We start from the raw sequence: 6,433 nt of genomic DNA, 5'->3' as shown, positions 1-6,433 counted from the left end.
GGCATTTTCAAGAGGAGTTGATCCTGTAACTGTTGAGAATTGGATGCAAGAGATCGAGAAGGTTTTGGCAGTGTTACAGTGCATGGAGGAGCAGAGGGTCCTCTTCGCCATGTATAAACTGACAAGGGAGGCCAAGAGGTGGTGGATTGCAGTGAAACTTCTGAAGCAGTAGAGGATGACATCGATAGTTATTACATGGGTCTGATTTAAAGAATTATTCTTTGGTAGATATTTCTCAGCCACTGTCAGGGAAGTTAAAGTGGAAGAGTTCCTGAATTTGAAGCAGGGACAGTTGATGGTCCAGCAGTACGCAGTGAGGTTTATCGAGGTTTCTTGCTTCGCCCCGTATATTGTTCCTGATAAAGTAAAGAAAGCAAAATAGTTTGAAAGGGGATTGAGGCATGAGATCTGCAGGCAAGTTATGGTGTTGAAAATATAGTATTTTTTTGAGTTGGTGGATAGAGTAACTTTGGCTGAGGCCGGTGAGCGGTTTGGTGCAGAGGAATAGGGACAGAGGAAGAGGTCCACACCTTCAGGCTTTCAACAGGGTTTTGGTCGTGGTCAGTGGAGGAAAGGAAACTACGACATGGGTCAGAGGCAGGAGATTGGGGGCCGTGAGGTGCAAGGTGCTCAGACCTACCCTGTATGTCAGATATGTGGAAAGAGGCATCAAGGGGAGTGCTGAGCCAAGAGAGGTGTATGTTATCATTGTGGAGGATTGGGGCATCTGGCACGAGATTGTCCTACACCTACTAGTACTGCTCCTGCTCCCAGGAAATTCAAGGGAGGTTACTAGGCACCTCGTGGAGGTTAGCAGAGGAATGTGGCCCCGGCGAGGGTTTATGCTCTAATGCCAGGGGACGCTGAGACAGCCGCAGACATCGTGACAGGTACCCTTACTATTTTGTCATGTATTGCAATTGTTTTATTTGATTCGTGTGTTACTCATTCTTTTGTGTCTATGAATTTCATTAAATTTTCTAGAGGCAAGACCCAGTTTTTAGATGTAGAAATACTAGTAGCTTCACCGGCTGATTCAGTGATAAAGTGTCGTAGGGTGCTCAGGGGCTATCCTATAGAAATTCAGGGGAGAGTGCTATTAGTCGATCTAATTGTACTTGACATGCATGGGTTCGATGTAATACTGGGTATAGATTAGTTGACAACTAACTATGCTAATATTGACTGTCATTTGAAAGAAGTAATTTCCAAACCACTAGGCAAGCAAGAATTCAGGTTTGTGGGGTCGCAGGTGTGTTCCCTGCCTCAGTTAGTGTCAGCTATGCAAGTGAGAAAGCTACTCCTAGATGGTTATCGAGGATTTGTGGCTTTTGTAAAAAAGATGTTAGGAAATGAATTGTAGCTTGTTAATACGCCTGTAGTAAAGGGGTTTTCGGATATTTTTCTAGAAGAATTGCCAAGATTGCCTCTTGATCACGAGGTAGATTTCCCTATTGATCTATTGCCTGGGACAACACCGATCTCTAAAGTTCCTTACAGAATGGCTCTAGCAAAGTTGGGAGAGCTAAAGGATTAGTTGCAAGACTTGTTGAATAAAAGATTTATTCAGCCTAGTTTGTCACCGTGGCGAACCCCGGTGTTATCTGTAAAGAAGAAGGATGGGTCTTTGATAATGTGTATAGATTATAGGGAAATTAATAAAGTTACAATCAAGAACGTATTCCCTACCCCGTATAGATGATCTATTTGACTAGCTTCAGGGTACGCGGGTCTATTCGAAGATTGGCCTCAGATCAGGCTACCACCAGGTGAAAGTAAAAGCAGAGGATGTCTCGAAGATAGCCTTTAGGACTAGGTATGGACATTATGAATTTCTTGTTATGCCTTTTGGTCTAACAAATGCTTCTGTTGTATTAATGGATTTGATTAATAGAATCTTTCATCAGTATTTGGACCAGTTTTTTGTGGTTTTCATTAATGATATATTGGTCTATTTGAGTAGTTTTGAGGAGCATAAGGCACACTTAGGGCTGGTACTTCAGACGCTCAAAGAAAAGAGATTGTATGCCAAGTTTAGTAAATGTGAATTTTGGTTGGAGAAAGTAGCATTCCTAGGGCATGTTATATCAGGGGATGAAATTACTGTGGATCCCAACAAGATTGAAGCAGTAATGAATTGGGCTAGGCCGAAGAATGTTCAGGAAATCAGGAGTTTCTTGGGATTGACGGGATATTACCGTCGGTTTGTTAAAGGATTCTCAGCATTGTCAGAGCCTCTAACGCGTTTGATTAGGAAATATGTCAACTTTGAATGGGATGACAGCTGTGAACAGAGTTTTCAGGAATTGAAAACAGTGGCTTGTCACTACGCTAGTGTTGATCATTCCGTCAGGGGGTGATGGTTATGTAATTTATAGTGACCCATCTTTGAAAGGACTCAGTTGTGTATTGATGCAGCATGGTAGGGTTGTAGCTTATGCCTCCCGACAGTTGAAAGAATATAAAAAGAACTACCCTACCCATGATTTAGAATTGACTGCAGTGGTACCCGCATTGAGGATTTGGAGGCATTACTTATACGGTGAGAGATGCGAGATATTCTCCGATCACAAAAGTTTGAAATACTTTTTCACCCAAAAGGAGCTAAATATGAGACAGAGGAGGTGGTTGGAACTTATCAAAGATTATGACTGCACTATTAGTTACCACCTAGGAAAGGCAAACGTGGTAGTAGATGCTCTGAGAAGGAAATCAGTGGGACTAGCACTGGCAGCTATGGAGGTTCAGCATCCGATCTAGATGGATCTAGAAAGACTCAGTGTAGAGTTGGTAGAGAGTGATCCTCAGGCATTTATTGCCAGCCTGGTAGCACAGCCTACTCTACAGGAAAGGATTAAGACAGCCCAGAAGAATGACACAGAGTTGGTGGTGTTGATTGAGAAGGTGCAGGATGGACAGGGGGAAGAGTTCAATATCTCAGATGACGGAGCTCTGCGGTTCTGCACTAGATTATGTGTGCCTGTAGATGTTGATATCAAGAGGACGATTTTAGAGGAGGCTTATAGGTCCTTGTACACAGTTCATCTAGGTAGTACTAAAATGTATAGGGATTTGTGAAAGTCTTACTAGTAGATCGGCATGAAGAGGGAAATTGTCGAGTTCGTACAGCAATGTTTGACGTGCCAGCAGATAAAAGCTGAGCACCAGAGGCCGGCTGGTCAGTTGCAGCCACCTTACATCCCAGAGTGGAAGTGGGAGCATGTATCTATGGACTTTGTGACGGGTTTTCCATCGGCACTGCATAGTTAGAATGCTATTTGGGTGGTCGTTGATAGATTAACGAAGGTCGCTCACTTCATTCCTATTAAATTCAACTACTCCATGGACAGACTGGCAGAATTATATATTCAGGAGATTGTACGATCACATGGAGTACTAGTGTCTATTATATCAGACCGAGACCCACGTTTCATGTCACAATTTTGGAGGAGCTTTTAGGAGGCTTTGGGGTCTCAGTTATCTTTCAGCATGACGTTTCATCCTCAGGCAGACGGCCACACTGAAAGGGTGATTCAGATACTAGAAGATATGTTGCGGGCGTGCGTGTTGGATTTTGGGGGCAGTTGGACCTAGTTTATATTGCTAGTAGAGTTTCCATACAATAACAGCTATCAGGCCAGTATTGGCATGACACCTTATAAGGGGCTCTATGGTAGGAGATGTCAATCTCCTCTTTACTAGGATGAGATTGGTGAAGGCGAGTTTTGGGACCAGAAATTGTGCAACATGCGTACGATAAAGTTTGGCTCATCAGAGACAGGATCAGTGCCGATAGGAGTTGGCAGAAAAGCTACACCGATATGTGCCGCTAAAAGTTAGAATTTGAAGTAGGAGACCATGTATTTTTTAAGATAGTGCAATTTAAGGGAGTTATGAGGTTTGGGAGGAATGGTAAGTTGAACCCTAGGTACATTGGCCCTTTTGAGATTCTTGAAAGAGTAGGGTCAGTTGCCTATTGGCTGGCTTTACCACCAGCACTATTTAGAATTCATGACGTATTTCATATTTTCATGTTAAGGAAATACGTCCTAGATTCCTCCCATATCATCAGTTATGGCGAGTTAAAACTCAGTGATACTTTGGCTTATGAGGAAACTCCAGTGCATATTCTAGAAAACAAGGAATGAGAATTGCACAGTCATAGGATTCCACTAGTAAAAGTCCTGTGGAAGAATCATGTAGTGGAAGAGGCTTCTTGGGAGCTTGAGGAAGAGATACAACAAAAATACCCTCATCTGTTTAGCGAGGATAGTAGTAATCAGGAAGAGATACAAATGGATATGTAATGTCTCTTTTATGCCGGTTAGTTAGTATATGTAATAATTTTCAGTTATAGGTAGTGTTTTGGTTTTAGGAGAATTTTATTTTATATATTTGTAATCTTCTAGAACCTTGAATGTAATTATGGTATTCCTCTGCCACAAGTGAGGGTAAGTAATAAAATATGTAGCCCATTTTCTTTAAGGGATGGTAAGTCGCTCAAATAGTAAATTTCGAGGACGAAATTTTTATAAGAAGGAGATAATGTAGAGACTCGAAGAATTATGGTATTTAAAATAATAAAAGAGGGAGAAAAGGAAATTGTAAAGAGGTCACAGCACGACCGCGTTCGTCAACAAAACGTCTTATTGGGATCATCGACGAATTTCAGGCCCCAAATTAGCCCTCTCCTATTCATCCTTTCCCCCTTCTCTCTAAGATCTTGGGCCGGATTCTTGCCCTTTTGATGATTCAAGGCCACCACGACACTCCTGGGAATGTTCTTTTCAAGTCTGCTGGAGTGGATCGTTGGTGGGGCTGACTTGAACTCCATCCCAAATTCAAGGTAAGATTTTTTAGTTAGTATTTGGCTGTTCCACAGTTGTAGGAAATGTAATACTCGAAGAAATACTGAAATTTTGTTCAAGGAGATATTGTTTTCAGGATGTTGAACAGGGAACCCTGCGGGTGTAAGACTAGACATTGTAGGGGCTTTTTAGTAGTCAGGTAAGGGAAATATACTATACTAGGAATTTAGAAAATTTATTAGAAAATTTTGTATTTATTAGTATTATTATTCAATTTCTCAAGAATTCTAATATTATATCAGGGGATGCAAATTATTGAGCATGGGATTTAATTACTCTTTTGGTGTGGCATGAGTTTATTATAGTTTAGTATAGTATTTATACAGTTTTACAAATATCATGTTTTACAGCTTACTAGCAGGAAAATATTGATATCAATTTTCAGAAAATATGATTTAAAGTATTATTTAGTATGTCATGACTTCAAATCCATAACACTCAGTTATTCAGTTTATTCAGCTATTCAGTCAGAAATTCAAATTATGTAGAGCAGTTTAAAGATGTTATGGTTATTTCTATATCATGGTAAAAATAGTAAGATAATATATATATATATATATATATATATATATATATATATATCAGTACTAAATAGTATCAGACCCTGTGGAAATATTCAGTCAGATTCAAACAGCGGAGCACGGTACCGTTGTAATTTCATATTATAGTGCAACCACATATCTCAGATAGTGTGTGGATTCCATCTAAGCGCGCTATGAGAGATTGTAGTCTCTCCAAAAAGCTGGGTTGAGGTGGCCGGTTAGACGAGATAGAGTAGTAGTATGCCCGGAGAGACTGCAATGGGCCAGATTGTCAATAGAGATATGGATTGACTTGCCTGGTAGGCCAACCAGAGTAAGTCCTGCCTACGGACCACACAACCTTGTCATGAGGGGTTAAATCATGACATTCAGTTCCGAGGGTATTATCACAGATGTTTCTATATGTATATATATATATATATATATATATATATATATATATATATATATACAGTGAAGCAGTAGTTTTATTATTAAATTAGAATTATGTGTGACTAGAAAACTCAACTAAACAGTTGTATTTTAAGTTATGATAAATGTGATTTGTACAGTATACTAGACTAGAAGCTTTACAATTTCAGTATTATTTTAGTAATTCAAATGTGTAACTCAGTTGCCAACACTAGTAATGTGACGACTTGCTTATTTTTCCCTTCTTCTTTTTTTAACATCAATATCACATGTCTCGTATTCCAGCTCAGCAGATCATAATCCACCTGGACCCGTGGGTACCAGGGATACATTAGAACAACCAATGGAAGCCTAGGCAGCAGGAAACATACAATCATATACATCTCAATACCATATATCACAATATACCAGAGTCACTACAATCACTGTAATTCAATATATACATCCCAAAAATCTTATCTAGGGACACTTCCCACAAAAATCTAACTGTCCCTAGTAAAACTTATCCTTCAAAAAGGGCAGACAACAGCTCTAACTTGGCGGGGCTTTTCCCGCTCTCCTATCTGGGGTTCCTGAAAAGTTTATAAAATTTAGGGGTGAGACACCTCTCAG

The sequence above is a fragment of the Malania oleifera genome, chromosome 4 (genome assembly GCF_029873635.1).
Source record: "Malania oleifera isolate guangnan ecotype guangnan chromosome 4, ASM2987363v1, whole genome shotgun sequence".
In the NCBI taxonomy this organism is placed as follows: domain Eukaryota; kingdom Viridiplantae; phylum Streptophyta; class Magnoliopsida; order Santalales; family Ximeniaceae; genus Malania; species Malania oleifera.
This window is presented reverse-complemented; position numbering follows the sequence as displayed.